The 20,167-nt window shown below is 40.8% G+C and overlaps 1 long non-coding RNA gene across 1 annotated transcript; it reads left to right on the top strand.

Annotated features, from left to right (window-relative positions):
- The first annotated feature begins 13,807 nt into the window (after positions 1-13,807).
- LOC102777568 (uncharacterized) lies at positions 13,808-16,102 on the top strand. The gene is made up of 3 exons (XR_437082.3): positions 13,808-14,176; positions 14,313-14,340; positions 14,488-16,102. It is a non-coding gene; the product is annotated as an uncharacterized LOC102777568 (long non-coding RNA).
- The last annotated feature ends 4,065 nt before the right edge of the window (positions 16,103-20,167 follow it).

Here is a 20,167-nt window from a genome sequence, read left to right as displayed (position 1 = left end):
ATGAAGCAGGTATGGAGGAGATCAAGACTCCAGACATCCAGAGGCCCCCAGAACACAAGAGACCAAAGAAGACCAACAGAGGGGCAGCCGCGCCACTATCCCAGAAAGAGCTGAGGAGAGTCCCAGATGAGGGGTCCCTCAGCAGCCGCGGGGCAGAAGCCAGGGGGGTTGCAGTGACGTGCCCGTGAGCTCCGCCGGCAGCCAGCTGTGCCAGAGTGACCGAGCCCCAGGCCGAGAGGCTGAGGGCACCCCACCCCCGAAGTGGCCCGAGCGAGCCCCAGGCTCCAGGCCCCGATAAGCAGCCACCAAGGAGTGAGCCGGTGTGTACCTGGGCGCCCATCCCCGGACACAAAGAACCACCAACGCACCGATGTCTGAGGGCATCTGCCACTGGCAGGGGAAGTGGTGGGGGGAGATAGGCCTCCATACCTTAGAGGGCCTGAGATGTCCCCAGAGAGGTGGTGTCTGATACCCAACCTGACATATGGACACAGACATACAGGCACACACAGATACAAACATCCATTCCCACTCTCATGCTCTCATATGCAATTACTCAACACTCAACCAACGTGGAGACAGTCATAGAGAGACACTGTACACACAATCACACTCCCCAACCGTACTCCAAGAACCGGGTCTAGGTACCCTTGCCCCTGGAGGGGGAAACTGCACCCAGACCCAGGTGGTGTTACCCTTTTCCCTGCGGTGGGGAGAAGCAGACCGCCCCGACTCCGCAGCAGCAGGGAGGCCCCCACACTCCAGACCCCAGTCGGACAGCCAACTCCTCCTCCTGGTCATGATTAATGTAAATTAAATTATACCATATTAACATATTATAAAGCATACTCTGACCAGTATGACCAATATAACTCAATTTTGAATCATTAATAAATCATTGATAATTAAGCAAGCAGAACATCTGTCCTGGTCTGTAATCCATTGGTGCACCATTGTTTTGAACCTAGTTCCAAGTTAAACTGCCATTAATCTGATCGGTCTTTGCCTTGTGCCTTGCCTTTATTTTTTTTCAATGCCACTTTTAGACTGGTTACCCAAGTATTTAGTATTTCCACTCTTCTTCTATGAAATGTATTGAGTAGTTAGGTTTCAAACTGACACACTGTTGACAGTAAATGTGAAACAGTTGAGGTTCCTTCCTTATATTTGCATGTGACCTAGTCTGTCACTTTGTTCTTTAGGAAACAAAAAAGGTAAAGGATCGTTCGAGGTACTTCTTACCAAAAACGACTTGTTTCTAAGGCAGGAACACAGTCACATCCTCTGGTGAAGGACTGTATTAGAATTGGCAGATTAATATAATCCAGCACTAGCATAGTACTGGATTATTATAGCACAGAGTACTATGCATTTCTTTATATCTTGCTTCCAATGAGCTAGAAATTTCCTTTTTCATTTTTTATGTGTGTGTGTGTGTGTGTGCATTTTATCAAAACACTGCACACCTTGGCAAGGTGTAGAGTGTTGCGCAGTGTGGTTTTTTGTTGTTCTTTTTTTAAAAGAGGAAATTGGACAAATGTGAAGTGCAAAAGAAGCAGTGATCATAAAGCAGATGAACAGCATGTGAAATTCATGTCCTTAAGAAATAGTAAGAAATCCAGCAAAGACCTGACACAGGACCTGAGAGCTGCATTTAGGCTTTTAGTTTACTGAAACCTCATCAGAAATGGTCTCGGTGTAAGGGTGATTGTACAATAGATACAACAGTGAATGCCTCTGGAGAATGGCTCTCAAGTAGTTTGGGTACAGACTTCAGCCAGTGGTTTTGAGGATCTCATGAAAACTGATGGAAGTACAGAAGCATATCATTAAATTTTAATCCATTATGCAATCAGTGTTGGGAAGGTTACTTTTAAAATGTATTCCATTACAGAATACAGAATACATGCCCCAAAATGTATTCTGTAACGTATTCCGTTACGTTACTCAATGAGAGTAACGTATTCTGAATACTTTGGATTACTTAATATATTATCATGCTGTTTACAACTACATGAATGTACTATTGCTGTGATTTATTACTGTTACTGAAGGTCCGCGGCTCCGAACCGTAGTAAAGGGACCTCTGGCTAATACCTCGGTTCTGTGTTGGGCTTGTAGCTGAAAACTAGCTTTACTTTGTTGTCTGGGTCAACTTTGCTAGCAAGAGACAGAGAGAGGCGTTGAAAGGCTGCTCCAACGGAACTTATTTTTTTTGAGAAAACACGAACACGGTGTACAGTCGAGTCTTAATAGCTTACTTACAACTGGGCTCGTCAGGCACTCTTCTTGGCTGCAGTGGTTATTATTATATTTACATGCTTCCAGCTCCCGTTTTTGCTCCATGACAGCTCGTACTTTTCCTTTTTCTCCCTCCCTCGCTCACAGACACATAACGTGTATGGCAGTCCATTCTCCCTGCAGCACGGACTACACTGCCCATGATGCTACATTCTTTAGAGCTATACCTGTAGCATTCTGCCTATTAGCTTAGCACAACAACAACAAAAAGGCCTCTCTCAACCAGGAAACACGCAGAGAGAGAGCGGCACCCTGTAACCATGGCAACCGTAACGCTGCCACCTGGAACAACAGAACGTAGCTGTCAAACAAAACCCAAACAGTCCTGACCCGCCACAATATGAAACAGGGAAGTACCGCCGTGTAATCCATTTATTTCAACAAAGTAACTGTATTCTAAATACCACCTTTTTAAACGGTAACTGTAACGGAATACAGTTACTCATATTTTGTATTTTAAATACGTAATGGCGGTACATGTATTCCGTTACTCCCCAACACTGTATGCAATACCATCTGAGTTACCACAGAGAGATATTCACGCTCAATCGCCAATTTTGAATCACTAGTTAACATTGGAGGGAGCAGGCTGGAGTGCCTTGACAGAATCCACAGAGAGAACAGGGGAGAGACTCCGCACAGAAAGGTCCCGGCCAACTCGTACATACGAACCCAGGACCCTGTTTCTGTGAGGCAACAGAGCTAGACAGTGACCGGCAAACAAAACAACGATAAAATGCAATTATTCAGGTCAGTCTGTATGCTGATTTTCTTCTTATTTACTATAACGTAACTAATTTCTCTATTATGTGCACATTAGAACTTTAATAATAATGTAAGGTCAGAGTAAGTTTCATGATGCTGTGTTGTAAAGAGACCCAGCCCAAACCTTCCTAAAAAAAGGAAATAGATCATATCTGTTAGTGGTGTAAACTCAGTGTTTCTAGGTGCAACTGAAGCAAATTCTTTCAAATCATTCCTGCGTCAAAGAAAAATCTTGTTGGGATCACAATATTTATCACAAAGGAAAAACTACAAATACAATCAGCATTCTCTCTTCACTTTCCAAAAAAAAAAATTTTTTTTTTTTTTTTTGCATTTTGGCTTCATTCTGAGACGTGACAGATTATTGACAGAAGCTTGTTTTTTTTGTTTTGGACTTTTATGCCAAGGGAACACGGTGTCCCTCTGTTCACAGAGCAATAACATATCATTATGGATTGGAGGAAAACCCATTACTGTGATCTACTGGGACACACAACCAGAGTTGACAAACAATGAAGGTTCAAAAGAAAAGAAAATATCCAGTGCGTGGCAGCAGTTTGCCCATAGAACGAGATAAAAGAAAGGGCCAAAACAGTCAAATAACCTCCTGTTAAAAGTTAATGTTAAAGCTTGAAGCAGATGGGCTACAGCAGTAGAAGAACACACCTGGTGCCCCTCCTGTCAGCTAGGAACAGGAAACTGAGGCTATATCAACGGTTCAGGCTGCTGCTGGTGTAATGGTGTGGGGGTATTTTCTCGGCACATTCTAGGCCCCTTAGTAACAGATGAGGATTGCTTAAACACCACACCCTCCCGGAGTATTGTTGCTGACCATGCCCATCCCTTTGACCATAGTGTACCCATCTGCTAAGAAAAGGGAAACTGAGCCTTATAATTAGCATGGGCCTATGAAAACTGGACAATAGAAGATTGGAAAAATGTTGCCTAGCCTGATGAGTCTCATTTTCTGCCCTTGACATTTATTTGGTAGAGTCAGAATTTTGCATAAACAACATGAAAGCATAGATCCATCCTACCATATGTCAACGGTTTAGACTGCTGGTAGTGATGTAATGTGAGGGATAGTTTCTCAGCACACCATGGGCCTCATTGTACCAACTTAATAATGTCATTTAAACTCCAGAGCCTGCTTGATTATCATTGCTGATCATGCCCATCCCTTTATGACCACAGTGTACCCATCTTCTGATGGCTGCTTCCAGAACGATAACAACAAGCTGAACTCATCTTACACCAGTTTCTTGGACATTACAATGAGTTCATTGTACTTAAATGGCCTCCACAGAAATGAGATTTTCATTTAATAGAGCACCTTTGGGATGTAGTGAAGCAGGAGATTCACAGGGATGTGCAACAACTGTGAGATGTAATCATGTCAACTGGAGCAAAATCTCTGAGGATTCAACATCTTGTTGAATCAACATAAAGATGAAACAAAGAATAACGGCTGTTCTGAAGGCAAAATCAGAACTGTCTGTAGTGTGTCTGTAGTGTGGCTGTAGCTCAGGAGATATGAAGTGTGTGAATGTCAGATAGAAAGCAGTTACATAGAAAGTGGTTGCCTAAATGGGTGTGAATGAGGCAATTGTATAAAGACCTTTTTGTGATCAGGTAAACTAGAAAAACGCTATATAAGAACCAGTCCAATGTGGGATGAAACGCTAGAGTACTAGAAGGGTATACCTAATAAAGTTCCAGTAGTGATGGATATTACCATCCAACTAAAAATGAATAAGGGATTTCTTGTGGTTGTTAGTATCCTTTTCAGGCTGTGTACCAAAAACGTCTTTAAGTTTGAAGGACTTATAGTTTTGTTTCTATTTCTTTTCAAAAACTTTTGTTGGTATTAAAATAAGTTTATAACACAAAAAGACGGATTGTTCATTGGGCGCAACATTTTCTAATTATGTTTGCACAGCCAAAAACTGCTGTGTTGTTAGATTTGGCTAATTGAGTAACAGTGCATCAGCCATCTTGGTTGTGCCTGTTTTTATCTGACATTTGTCAGCGAAATCATGTTCTTCGGAAGAAAGACTAATCCATACAGGAAATTGACAAAGAAACGCTAAAGATTTCATGCAGTTTGCAACAGTACAAAGTGATCTAAGAAGAATGGAAACACAAGTGGGAGGATTGGTGGACAATTGAGCAAGAGGACAGATGTATCAGAATGTGGTTTGAGATGCCTGACAGTTTTCTCATCTCTCAGCTTCAGTATCTGGGATACACAGAAACAACTCTCAACAAGAGTGAAGAGCCAAGTTGTGAATAATGGTCCAATCCAATCCAGTCCAATTTTATTTATAAAGCACTTTAAAATACCCAGCACAGGAACAAAGTGCTGTACAGAAAATAAGTTAAAACAATAGAATAACCGAAAACAGCAAAAATAAATAAATAAAACACATAATACATAAAATTAAAACAGCCCTATATTAAAACAAAAACAAGATAAAACAGCATCGAATCACCTAAAAACAACTGAAATAAAAATAAAAACCAACATCTCACGTGGTGTCAAAGGCCAGGGTAAAGAGGTGGGTTTTCAAGAGTGACTTAAAAACAGATAAAGAACTGGCCTGTCTAATCTCTAAAGGAAGCTCGTGCCACAGTTTTGGAGCTGCTACAGCAAAAGCACGATCTCCTCTAAGTTTACGCCCAGTCCTGGGTACATTCAGGAGCAGCTGATCAGCTGACCTGAGAGAGCGGGTGGGTGTGTAAGGCTGTAGCAGCTCAGAGAGATGAGATGGGCCTGGGCCATGGAGAGCTTTAAAAGCATTTTAAGAAAAAATAATTTTAAAATGAATCCTAAAAGAAATGGGCAGCCAGTGAAGTGAAGCTAAAAGAGGGGAAATGTGCTCAAACTTTCGAGTGCCAGTTAAAAGACGAGCTGCGGCATTTTGCAACCTCTGTAGATGACTAATATATGATGCGCTGACCACAATATAAAGTGCATTACAGTAATCCATCCGAGTGCTAACAAAGGCGTGGATCACTGTCTCAAAGTGCTGCCGTGAAAGAATTAGCTTTATTTTTGCCAGCTGCCTGAGGTGAAAGAAGCTAGATTTTACCACTGCCTTAATTTGATTATTAAACTTCAGATCACAGTTCACTTTGACCCCCAGGTTTGTGACAGTTGGCTTAACATACTGGGCCAGGGAATCTACATACACATTGGGGGTCTCAGTGGGGCTACCAGAAACCATCACCTCTGTCTTTTTATCATTGAATTTTAAAAAGTTAACAGACATCCAAGCCTTAATGTCATCGAGACACTGAAGTAATGGCTGTGTAAGGTATCTGCCTTTTTTCTTTAGAGGGACATAGATCTGACAGTCATCAGCATAAAAGTGGAAAGCAATACCGTGCTTTCTCAGTACAGAACCAAGAGGAAGCAGATATAAAGAGAAGAGGAGGGGGCCTAGAACTGAGCCCTGTGGGACACCACACAAGAAGGGAGCGGAGGACGACACATAGTCACCGAGACTGACACAAAAAGTTCGCCCCGCCAAGTAGGACCTGAACCACTCCAGTGCTGTGCCCCTAATGCCCACCCAGTGCTCCAAACAAGAGAATAAAATGGCATATTCCACGGTATCAAACACAGCTGTCAAATCTAAAGCACAAGAACAACACAGTCCCCAGCATCAGTCGCTAAAAATATGTCATTAAAAACTTTTAAAAGAATACAACAATACAATAATCCTTTAATTGTCCCACAAGGGGAAATTTGGTGAAAAAGGGCTGATTCAGTGCTATGAAAGGGTTTAAAACCAGATTGTAAAACCTCTAACACATTTGTGTTAGATGATCTTCTAACCAGATGAAAGAAAAAGTAAATTAGTCTATTAAACACATGGTTTCTAAGACTTCTCTTTATTCTTGGATCTGTATGATGTCAGAGAGGGCAGATATCCTTAATTTGGTCATGTTACCTGTAATGAACCGCTGATCTGTACCATAAGTCATCCTTGCGGGGGTTGTCGGAACTGTATGCGCAGTCGCACTAAGGACAGATGTGCTCAGAGGCATGCCCCGTAACGTGTATGGAGCGGTCTGTCGCGGCAGGAATAAGTTGTACAAAGTCCATGTAAGTTACAATAATACTTTGATAAGTATGATAAGTGTGTTTCTAATGTAAGGTATGTTGCTGCGTTTGTATTGTGAGCTATCTGAAAACCTTTTATTCTTTACTTACGTTACTTACATCCATGTGCTATTTTTTAGCTAGACATGTGTGTCATGCAAGCTAGCAGCACCCCATGAGAAACGGGCCGAAGTGTTTAAGTGTTTACCGGAGTTTGCACCCTTGGCAAGGGTATATTTAACCGAACTGTGTAACCCCTTGATGCTGTTTGAAGTAACCCCTTTTGTTTTATTTAATCTGTGACTGTATATCTCAGAATTACTTGTTTGAACTTACCTGAATTAACTTAAGCTCATTGTTGTTATTACTCATTGTTATAGTTCAAAAGGACTGTACAGTTATCAATTTTTTCTTATTTTATAGTTTTCACGGTGCTCAATGTCCAGAAAATGAGCCGTATGTGGTGAGGAAATAAATGGCTGCACCCGTTAGAGACTCTTCTGTCGTTCTTGATGCCAAGGGCTGCTACATTACCTTCAATTCAAACCTACTATTTCTAAAGTGCAGCCAGTCAAAAGAAAGCCAGCTTAAAGGGAAAAATGGATTATGAGGGAGAGAAGCTGAAACAGTTTGTTTCAGACAGCTCGATAAACTGATGGGGCTGCACCACAGCCCAGTATAAGATTAAAAAAAGGGGGGGAATAGTGTGTGCATGCAAAAATGTATGTCTATAGAACGACAGATATAGTTAAGAATGGTTGGCTGACCAAGGCAATATACTCTGATGTGTTTGCATGTCCCGAGGGATCCATGCCGTGTGATTGTTCACACGGGATGGGGTGTGCCCAAGTACCTATCTCAGGGACATCTCCGACACTGAGGGAGATTTAGCCTGTCTGACCCCTCTGTCTGACCTCTGAATGGTCTTCCACCGGGCCCCACAAACCTCCTGTCTGCTGGCGTCTGAATATAAGCCCCCGAGCAAGATTCTTTCAGGTCTGGTTTATAAAAAAGCCGTGGGAGATAGTTATGTCACATGTACACAAACCTCTGTAAGATTGCAATATTAGCCAAACAATACAGTAAAGCTATCCGAATAGTCCAAGCTAAATCCAAATGGGTGTAGTCTAAGACAGATGTAAAACACGGCTCCGCACGTCATGACCTGTAAACTCACAATAGCTCTGGGCGTGCCACATAACTGATGTTCTACCTATGAAACAAAAAGACAAAATAAACATGGTAAACATGTCCAGCTTAGCATCCGCATGTTAGCACTGTCTACAAGCTAACATTAGCATGTAGCTCAAAGCTTGGTGGTGGATTACTAAAGTCTTGCTATCATGCCTTTAGACCTTTTCTTTTTTTTTGACTGCACCCTACTCATTTACCAAATTTTCTTTTTTTTCTCGGGGGGGGGGGCGCAGCTTTTCAAATCACGCAAAAATACATTTTGTGAGGCAAGACAAGGAAATCATGTTAGTGGGAGCAGGAGCATTTTTATTAACCCTCATGGCAGTGATTTTCATCCAGTCGACTACTGCAGCTAATAGCTCAGGCCAAGAGGCATTATCGGCTACAGTAAGGGGATTAGCTGCCATGTTGGTTCACACACACTGAGGGGGGAGAAGGGGTAAGGAAAAGCACGAAGGGGTGGGTGAATTGCGTGGGGGAGGAATGCTGGTGGATCTGGAGATTGGGATTGTAGAGATTAAGAGATTTTCTTTTTCATTCATGTTTTTACATTTTACGTGCTCACACCACACAGTGAACTGCCAGTGAAAACAAGCATGAAGTGACCTCCAGCTGTGTTTTAATTTAGAGCACAATCTTTTTAATAGTGCTGACTACTGAATTTATATTAAACTGACTCAACATTTGCCATCACGAATTTACAGCCCCCCTCTTTTCAATTTTGTAGGATTAAGCTAGCGTTGCTCTTTATGAGAAATGTATCTCTGTGGATATACTGAAGGGTTATGAAAGAAACAGTCAAGGATACGAAAATATTCAATTTATTAGCGTTCAGGAGGAGAGGAGCTGACGAGCCTTTACCATACCTTACCCATAGACTGTGCATAAAAGACGGCGCTAGCTTCTTGGTCTAAAAAATGATGCCAGTGCTGAAGTCCCTTGAAACTTTTATAGTCAGCAGGGGGCGACTCATCTGGTTTCAAAAAGAGGTCAATTTGTATAGAAGTTTTATTAGAACGTTAACATCTTGACCTGTAACCTTAGCCCTTCCCTGATGAAATTATGCCTTAATCATCAGTTTCAGTTGTCAGTGATTAGAACATGATGCTTATTTTGTATATAATGGCCCCCATTAGTGTCAGAAAGAGTAATAAGGCAGGCCCATCCCACAGATAATGATTTGGGATGGGCCTACTTTGTGACTCACCTAATGTGTTAGTTCTTGTCTCAGTCAGATTAACCTCTCACTGGTCACATTAGGTTTCAGAACACGAGTTACAATGAGACTTCACTAATCAGTGAGAGATGTCACCTGGCTATATCCATCTTTTATTGCAATCCAGTCAAAGAGAACAAAACAGATTTCCAGGCTAATGTAATCAACACACCTAGCAGCCTTAGTCTTTCTGACTGTATTGAACATCTTCCTTGCCACTAGCATTTTCCCATGAGTAGATGGCATCATTATCACTGTGGAAGCACTGCTGCTATTGCCCTGGGGTTAGGCAGGTCTCCAAGCAAAGGTCTTCTTTTTACTTTGTTCGTGCATTGCTAATTACGTTGATTAAATCTACTGGGCTTGCACTGTTGTCAGTGTTTTTGTCTGCGAAGTGTTTGAACAGTCTGTTTTTCAAGGCCGTGTGAAGGACACATACCTAGCCAAACAAGGCAGCAATCAAACCCTTGAGAAGGGAACAATAAACAAGGTGGTCACACCTCCAACTTCCTTTCATATCTAGTGTAAACTTACTTACAGGTCTGAGTGACCTCTGCTCTGGTGCAGAGCAGTTAGAGCCAGCATGTAAACAGGACTATTAATATACACATCTTGCTTACATAATGCACTTATATATAGACAGAGAGCTTTCATACAGCACACATACATACTAGGGGTGCAACGATACACAAAATTTACGGTTCGGTTCAGTTCGATACTTTGGTGTCCCGGTTCGATGTTTTTTCGATACAAAAAAATGTTCATGCCTTTTTATTAATTTGTCATTTATTAAATTTTCACGGCACATTCTGCACCACATCTCTGTGCGTTCATCATTTGTTTGAAGCCAGCTCACCTCCTGCAACCACTTTTCCGAGAATACGCGCTTCTTTTGTGGTTCGGACTCCTTCTGACTTTTCTTTGGAGGTGGAGGAACACCAAAGTAATTGCTTAAAGGAGCTTCTTCGACATCTTTAAGAGTTCTAAACAAATGTCTGTCCTCCTCCAGAAAATCTTATGTATGCAAACACGCGTTGCAACTTCTTATCTTGTGCGCGTTTTTTATTTTGACAGTGAATGCGCACCTGTGGACCACTTATGTGCGGCCCTGGTTATTTAGCTCATCATATTGCAGCCACAGAAATTCTTTTGTCCATGAAACCATAAAGCTGCACTTTCTTTTTGCCTTATAGTCTGATTTGTCATAACCTTTCCGTTTTGTGGTAAGCTTTTCTTTGGCTGTCACTTCTTCACCCTGACCTGTCTTATTTGGCTCAGCAGAACTAAAATATATATCTTGCTGCTTTTACACATGCACTCACATAACGCTCAGCAATTCTCTGCGCGATCAACCTCTCACATGTTTAAGCTTGCTGCGGGAGATTTCACTTGTCATGTTTGCATAGTAAGCTAACGATTGATAAGACGATGTCAGAGGAATTGGTGCGCAAATTATCATCACTCACCAATCAGTGCTGTCGCTCTCTATACACAGTTTGTGCAATTGCAAAGTGAAAGCAAAAACAAAGCGCAAATTCAAACGCGATTTCAATATGTCACATATTGACAGTGGCTCACCGATGCCAATGACATATTTACCCAGCTACATTTCCAAAAAATGCAAAAGCATTGACATATATTTTTCCTTCCTACAATAGGCCGACGGGCAGGGCAGGGCAGGGCAGCCCTACTGGAAAAATCGCTAGCCCCTGGACGTCGGGCTAGCGATTTTGCAAGCCCTGTATCTGATTGAGGAATCACTCATCTTTGGAAAAGAGAGTTTATTAAATGGTAAATGGCCTGTATTTGTATAGCGCTTTTACTAGTCCCGCCTAGGGACCCCAAAGCACTTTACACGTCCAGTCATCCACCCATTCACTCTCACATTCACACACTGGTGGAGGCAAGCTACAGTTGTAGCCACAGCTGCCCTGGGGCAGACTGACAGAAGCGAGGCTGCCATATTGCGCCATCGGCCCTTCTGGCCAACACCAGTAGGCAGTAGGTGAAGTGTCTTGCCCAAGGACACAACGACCGAGACTGTCCGAGCCGGGGCTCGAACTGGCAACCTTCCGATTACAAGGCGAACTCCCAACTCTTGAGCCACGATCGCCCTATTACAGAGAAATGGCTCTTTCCAAAATAAAAGCTATACTATACGCTTCTTCTGGGCTATATTCTCAGCAGCATATTAAACATATCAGGTCCCCATAAGGAAAATCATGTGCTAACGGCTGTCTAAATGACTCGGGTAAAGTTTGTAGCATGCGTGCTTGTTGTTTTTCTCTGCTTCCACTTGTCTTTGCACTAGGATAATGTCAGTGTAAATGTGCAGTCATATTCATTGTGTTCCCACTAGTGCTGTCAGCGTTAATCTGAAATGAGGTTAACGCCATAACACGGCAAATCTTCATTAACGAGCTACCGCGGATTGCCCCGTGCGTGGGGCTGGACGGCCAACACGTTAATGAGCTAACTGCGCTAACACACTAGTTCCCACCCATGTAATTGAGCATTGCTGGCACATCCAACATACTGTTTTACTTGACAAGCTTACCTTCGGGGTCATATGTCACATGAAAACCAAAATAGTTCCAAACGCCAGATCTGAATGAGGGTGGGGGGAGGTTCAATTTGCCATGTTGCAAGGAGAGCTTAACTTCTGTCTCGCTAGCTTGCCCTGCGCTCTGTGAATCTGTGTTCGACTACTCCGCCTAGGCTGCACTGTCGAGCGCAGATCCACTGAGCGCTCAACACAGACAGCACCGTCAGAAGGAAAGTTGATAAAATAAATTAAAAATGTTGTATTGTTCGATACATATGCGTACCGAACCGAAAGCACTGTATCGAACGGTTCAATATCGATACGAGTATCGTTGCACCCCTAATACATACATGTATGTCCAACAGCTGTACATGTGTTGTCTAGTTTTATGTTCCCATGTTTTCTGAGTAAACTTTGTGGTAACAACCTCGACAAAACTGTGATAATCACTTATTACAATATTGTACAGAACTATTTTCCTCTGACACAGTTAACCTTGATAATCAGGGTAGTGAACAGTCATTGTCACTTAAAGACTTAAATGACTAAACTAAGACTATATATATATATATATATATATATATATATATATATATATATATATATATATATATATATATATATATATAACATCAGGAAATTACATTTGGTAAATAAAGAACTGAATAGCTGAATCCTTTGATTTTGGGACAAGGTTAGCAAGGTTTTTAGGCATGTGTAAGATTTAGTGCCTTTCTATATGCAGTTTTTTGTATTAGCGACATTTAAAAGTCGCTAATACAAAATGATGCTAAATAACAATCCAAATAAATGTGTAGTGGTGAGATTTTCTTCTAGAAGTACAATGCATTTGCCATTCTTTACTCTTATGTGAGATTATAAAAGTATTTTTACCATTATACTAATATAAAAACACTCCACTTAAAATACTCCACATGGTCAGTGGAGGCGGTCTCGGGTTTCCAGAGTGTATGCTGCACATAGCGAGTGCAGAGAGCAGATATATGTGTAATAATGACTCAACAAAATGTAGTGACATTGCATGTTTCAAAAAGATAAAATGCGTCAGGGGTAAAGGCACAACCTACCCACAGCAATAAAACTTACTTTATGAGACCCTTTTGACATTTCCTACTGAAAAGAAGATGGAGAAAGCGGGATTAGAAAACAGATCAGTCACACAGCTGTTTATTCTTTAGGCCCATGTCATTATCTACACAAAAGAGCTAGTGAACAAGCACGGAGTAGGAGGTAGAAAACGAGACACGGAGAGAGGGTGGGCTGGTGAAAGAGAAAATTCTGAATGCTGTGCCATACAGTATCGTATGACTTCTAAAGCAAGACTGTGCAAAGGAGCTGGGAAAGGGAGGCGTTACAAGAAGGGAGTGTTGATCTCAGCAAATCAGACCTCTCACTTGTTCAGTCTGGTTTGTACTGCCCAGACCTGGATGTTCCCTGCAGATGTCCTGTGGGAAGATTGGATTCTGCCTATGTTTTTAGTCTACAGGTTGGCTGCCCTTCTAGGACCTCGTATCTCATCCAGCTCTCTAACTTGAACCCCACTGTGACATTCTGACCAATGGTTAGAGAGACTCTGTCCCTTAAATGGAGTGCTGCAGAGGAAAATCATCTATTTATACTTGTTCTTTTTAAAAAATACAAGACACAACAGACCTATTAAAGCCCTGATTTTTTTTAAATGTACAGAAGAAAGAAATTTGCTTATAACGGTTACATTTTAATAAGCTGTACAAGGTCAGAAATATTCTATGACATCAACCTCCAGTCAGGACATTCTAACTGGCTGATCTAAATGACTTTGTATAACCTTATGTGTCTGTAAACAAATTAACTTGACTTATTCATTTACAGACATAGCCTTGTTTATGTATGAGAAGAATGTTCCTTCAGAGCTTTCCTGCTCATGATGTCCAGCACAGGAAAAATGATACGGGAGCTCGACTTGATCTGCTGTTTTCTGTGCCTTATTCTGATATGTGTGAGGTCTGATCCCTGGGGGTGACCTTCAGTGCAGCCATCTGTAAGGGTAAGCATTGTGTAAATAGTCTTAATGTGTCTTCATTTCTCTTTTTTCCTGTTTGAAAACATCAGAATTGCCTCTAATGAGTTCTCAGAATGATTAAAGAGTGAAAAGACTACAAGCTGCATTGTCTTTGTTGCAGCAGAGCAGTGGTTCTCAAACTTTTCACAGTGAGTACCACCTCATAAAATATATGGCTCTTGAAGTACCACCCTTATGAGTAGTACAGTAGTATTTCTTATTTGAATGTTATTTATTTTAACTGTCATAAACAGGATGTAACGAGTGATAATAATAACAACTGTACTGGCATCCAGGTGACAGTTCCCGACTCACCGACGGCATCTCCCACACCTCCACCGATTCTCCCGGGGGCCTTCGACTCATTGATGGTGGCTGGGATCATGGCACAGCGGCACCGCGGAAAAGAGCTGTGTTTTTACCATCAGTGTGACAGTGTCGTGCCAGTTTTAAGGCCCACGCTCGGGGAGACGTTTTCTGGTTGACTCCGGTTCCCAGAAGAGCCTCGGGAACTCTCGTGTCATCTTTGCATGATAGTATATAGTATAGTAGTATAATATTTAATCTAAAAAAAAATTGGAGATTTCCCGCGTACCACCAGAGAGAGCCCAAGTACTACTAGTGGTACGTGTACCACAGTTTGAGAACCACTGCAGTAAAGGAGCACTGCTGCAGTGGCAAAAACAGCTGCACTGTTCTCTGTGCGATATTGATTGATCTCAGCTCAATGTGGGCCTTTTATTTAAATTCTCATGGTGAAACAAACTTAAATGGGCACAATGTGGTTATACTATGTACGCACATGACCTATGTAGTATAATTTGTTCTTGAACATTGGCTAAAAGGAATGCTTGTGACTGTGGGTGTGAACAAACAGCTGTGACCTTCCTCAGGTAACTCAGTGCACCTAAAACCAACTGACAGACGCAGGGAGAGAGACAGGGCATGCAGATAGATTAGATTACCAATCTGTGAAGAGAGACAGTGCCAGAAAGTGTGCTACTGTATTCTTATCAGATGATAAAAAAGCATGCAAGTTTGAAGAAGCACAGGTTGTCCAAAGGTATTTATGTAAGCAATGGTTAACAAGAACTTGCACTAGCAGAGTGTTGAAATCTCCTTGTTGGCTGCCACAATCTACAGTTTTAAAAATACATCATCAATTAACTCAGCAAAACCTGTCAGACTCAGCTAAAATACCTCACACTGTAAAATCTAATTAGTTCCCAGAACTCAAAAAAATTGAGGAAACTCGTTGCCTCAAAAAAACTGAGTAAAGCTTAGCTAAAAATGACTAAATGAGGACAACTTATTTATTTTGAGTACTCTGTACAAGCTCATTTGTCCCAGAACTCAAAAAAATTGGATCAAGTTTACGTAAGATGACCAAGTTAGGGTAACTTACTCATTTTGAGTACACTGTACAGCCTTGTTAGTTCCCAGAACTCAAAAAAATTAAGGAAACTTGTTGCCTCAAAAAAACTAAGTAAAGCTTACTTAAGATGACTGTTAGGACAACTTATACATTGCAAGTCTGCAGTATTAAGAATAACTTGATATTTCTGACTGTACAATACGAATTGTTTACCTACTGACAAACATTTCAAGTTCAACTAAATGAAAAAACAATTTGTGGTAACCTGAATATGATTAAAAATAATTAACAACACTTTTTGTAATGATGTTAAAATGAGCCCAACTTTTATTTTCAAACACAACAAAGTATAACAGCCAACATACTGGACACTGTTCTGCTGACCAACAAACAATTATATGCCATCACTGTTATAATCTTACAATGAAACAAAGTCTCAGATGTAATTATTCTGAAAATAAGTTTAGGCCTACCACAAGTTTGTTTTGTACTTACATTACTTATATAATCAAAATAAAATAATTGTTGTTCTGTCACAAGTGCAGTCTCTGATTTAAACAACACATTTGTTTTTCATTCCAACACATGAGCTGGAATGTTGTAATATTTTAAGGATGGCTTGTTTCCAGTCCAGGCATTACTGCCTGAATGACTATCATGGATCGAGGTGATTCAAATGTAGGTGCAGAAGAAAGTCTTTAACTTCTCTTAAGTACAGTGGCAGTGGATGTGGGTTGGAGATGCTATGAGCTTGAACCTGAAGGCGACCATCTTCACTGACCACACCATCTGTGACGGAGGACTCATCTCTCCTGTTGTCCTGCAAACAAACAATCATATTTTTTGGAACATGAACTTAATTGCTTTCTTAAAACATTTTTTTTCTGTATTTGGTATAAAACAGACTCCAATTTGGACAATCTTAGGCCCCCTCCCCACCGGAGAGGTGACATTCAATGTCCCACTGTCAGTCTGGATAGCCGTGACCACCACCCAACACACAATAATGTCATGAAAGCATCATTTTAAAAAGGGCTATGCAAACATGGCCAATAACTTTCATTCTAATGATGTGCAAAATGATTTGGGCACAAAACAAATTTTGCTGTTAGAAAACTTGCAGACTTCACTATATACAGTGTAGACCCTCTAAACTAAGTTTGGGGGATGTGATCTTTCAAGAAATGCAGACCAAACTGTTGTTGGTTTACTTACACGGCATGTCTTGTAGAATTAACTGGAGTCACCAGCAACAGCATAGTGCAGTCATATCTCAAGTCTAATAACAGAAGACAGGAAAAGATCAGTGAAGAAACAACTTCCCCAAACCAAAGCACAAATAAAACAATAAGTAAAACAGGCTGATCTAAAGTATGATTAAAGTTCAGCCTGATTAATATAAATGTCACTGACAGTTGCTAATATATTGGAAAACCAAAATACTTACCACTGAGTTGATGTCTTTCTGTCCAACAGCAGGAGTGCTGGTCATAGCCTCAAAGACAGTAAGAAGCAAGCAGAGGGAGAAAAAGCAGAACATTTTTCAGAAACTGGTTTGATCCTTAAATGGCTGTGCAATCATTGTAACATAGAGTTTGCTTATGTTGTTAAATAAAGGCTAGATTTGACATTAATAGATGCCACAGATGTTCAAAAACTGCCACAAAGCATGAAGAAAATGGACGTCTCCGAAAATGTCGGAGCATTTTTGCAAATATGTGATGTCTTGATAAATCGAACAGATATTTTAACTTTATACAGCTACATTCTCACCTGAAAATATCTTAAAAGTTTATTTTGTGACCCAGAAAAAGTAATAAGTTTTTTAGCCGCGCTCTGCCATTGCTGCGCTTACAAGTAGCACAGGCTCCAACAACCATGGCGACAAATGCAATCCTCCTTTTCCCCAGACTACCCTTTCTGGGTCACGAAATAACCTTTTAAGATATTTTCAGCCGAGAATGTAGCTGTGTAATTCTCAAATATCTACTTAATTTATCAAAATATCACATATTTGTAAAAGTGCTTCCACGTTTTCGGAGAGCTCTGTTATCCACCAGCACGATAGCTGACCGGGAGGTCAAGGCTTGATAGAGTCCGCGAGCACAGCTAACTCCTGCAGTCTTTTGCTACTCAGGTTAAACATGATATCTATCTATCTATCTATCTATATATATATATATATACATATATATATATATATAATTAGTTAGTTAGTTAGTTAGTTATGGCCACCCCTAACGGCTGCACCTCCCGAAGAATTTTGTCTGGGCTCTTATCTCACTTTTTTTTTTATTTCAAACAATCAACAGAAAATTTCACCGACATATTTTTATGTAAGGTTTTTAAGGCTGTGGTGTTAATTTTTAAGTAACATGAGCCCAGCGGCAGCAGCAACGCTAGGCTAACACTAACTAGCTAGCAAGATTATAAACCTGGTGCTAAACTAAGAGAAGCCACAAAATCAGTTTGAATAAGAGTAAACATTTACTCACCAAGTCAGTGTATCAGGTAAAGATTCACAGCAATGACAACAATAATATCTTGAGCTGACGCTTTTCCAGGTTTGCTACGGAGCCCCGCAGGGGACATGGGAGAAAATAAAATTAAGACGGACTTTTGCGAGATCTCGCAAAACTAACTCGGGATCTCGCAAAAGTTTTGCGAGATCTTGCAAAACAAACTCGGGATCTCGCAAAACAAACTCGGGATCTCGCAAAAGTTTTGCGAGATCTCGCAAAACAAACTCGGGATCTCGCAAAAGTTTTGCGAGATCTCGCAAAAGTTTTAGCCGCATTCTTCCCATTAGCTTCGAGCTATTGGGAGGTCGAGACCTACTACAGCCGGGAGGAACACCGCTTTCCCGGCACATCGTGCCTCGACCTCCCGGTCGGCTTCGAGCCAGCGTCCGAAGAATGCGGCTAAAACGTTTGCGAGATCTCGCAAAACTTTTGCGAGATCCCGAGTTTGTTTTGCGAGATCTCGCAAAACTTTTGCGAGATCCCGAGTTTGTTTTGCGAGATCTCGCAAAACTTTTGCGAGATCTCGCAAAACTTTTGTGAGATCTCGCAAAAGTCCGTCTTAATTTTTTTTTCTCCCATGTCCCCTGCGGGGCTCCGTAGTTTGCTCAACATATTCCATAACAAATGCTGGCACCATGAACATGCGGACTGATCCGAGAAGGAGGAGGACGGTAGTGACGTGGCATTTTCAAAACACATCTTTTATCCTTCCGCACTGAGAAGCAAAACTTCCAGCTTACTTAGTTTTTCTAAGTTAAGACAACTCAAATAAATTGAGTTTATCAGCGTTTTTGCATAAAATGCACTGGTAACTTATTAAAATCTAGTTCTAATAAGAAATTGATAAAAACTGAGTTCAGCTTATTTAATATTTTTAATTAAACACAATATTACATTTTACAGTGCACTTGCTAACAGCAATTAAAAGTCTGCTTATTCTTCAAAACAAGTCTTAGTTTATCCTGAGACTAAGGCAGGCAAAAGGGAAAAGAGCCAAGGGAAGAGGAGTATGTGGTTAAACACTTAAAGCTAAAACACATGGAGTAAGACAACAGCTTTCCAACACATGGTGCATTTAAGTACAGCCCATGTGTGGATGCACACACTGTGTGGGTAATTATCTCAGAATGTAGCTTTATCTTATATAGAGGAACAACAAAATACAAGCATGGCTATGTAATGAAATGCAGATGTGATGAAAGAGCACCTTGGCCATTCAGCTTTGTAAAAAAAAGAAACGTTAAAAGGAAAATCTGGTGCAGCGTATTTTTTTCACAGGTGACAGAAAGTCAAACATAGTTTACTCACTGAGGACAAACTTGACCTCTGAAACTACTAATGTTAAAAGAAAGTGATTGGACTTCTACTGTTAGAAATATTTGTTGTCCCTTTAACATCAAAGATAAGCAACTTTTCATCAATGCATCTGTGAGGACCAAAGAACTTTTAAATCATAAAAATCCCTCAGGAATTCTCGTTGGACTGTTCTCAAATTCATTTTGCAGCAGCGACAACAAATGTCTTCAGTGACCAGGTGTCCACAGAAACCCGATCACAGTGAAAGTAGAAAAGCAGCAGATTTTAATCAAACACCTTTTAATCAAAAATTCTTTATTGATAAACCAGGTAATGTTAAAAGGTTAAATTATTTAACAGCACAATATTTCCAAAATTACATCAAGATAATATTTTTATGAAAGATTATTTTTGTCCCTCAGGAAATGTCATAGACTAACTGTCGGTTTAGAGAGTGAAACCACAAAAGGCTAAAAAAGGAAATAGACGAGTTCTTTATTTGATGTTAAAGAGCTGATGAGCTCTTTGAGTTCTCTTTTCATTCGTAATGACTAACTGGCTCCCTTTGTCTGTGTTTTGTCCTGCTACCTTTTCTTTTCTTTTTCCTTTCCACTCACTGGTTCTGCCGTAGGCTTCTTCCTGTAAAAGTAAGCACTTTCCCACTGTTGCAACGTATTTGCTCACAGGGGTCGCTTGATTGCTGAGGTTTTCTCCAAAATACAATATGGTCTTTACCTTACAGTATAAAGTCGAGGCACTTTAATGACTGTCATTGTGATTTGG

Source organism: Neolamprologus brichardi, chromosome 14 (genome assembly GCF_056152115.1).
Source record: "Neolamprologus brichardi isolate AB-2024 chromosome 14, ASM5615211v1, whole genome shotgun sequence".
In the NCBI taxonomy this organism is placed as follows: domain Eukaryota; kingdom Metazoa; phylum Chordata; class Actinopteri; order Cichliformes; family Cichlidae; genus Neolamprologus; species Neolamprologus brichardi.
The sequence above is the reverse complement of the archived record's forward strand: the minus strand, read 5'-3'. Positions and strand labels throughout refer to the sequence as shown.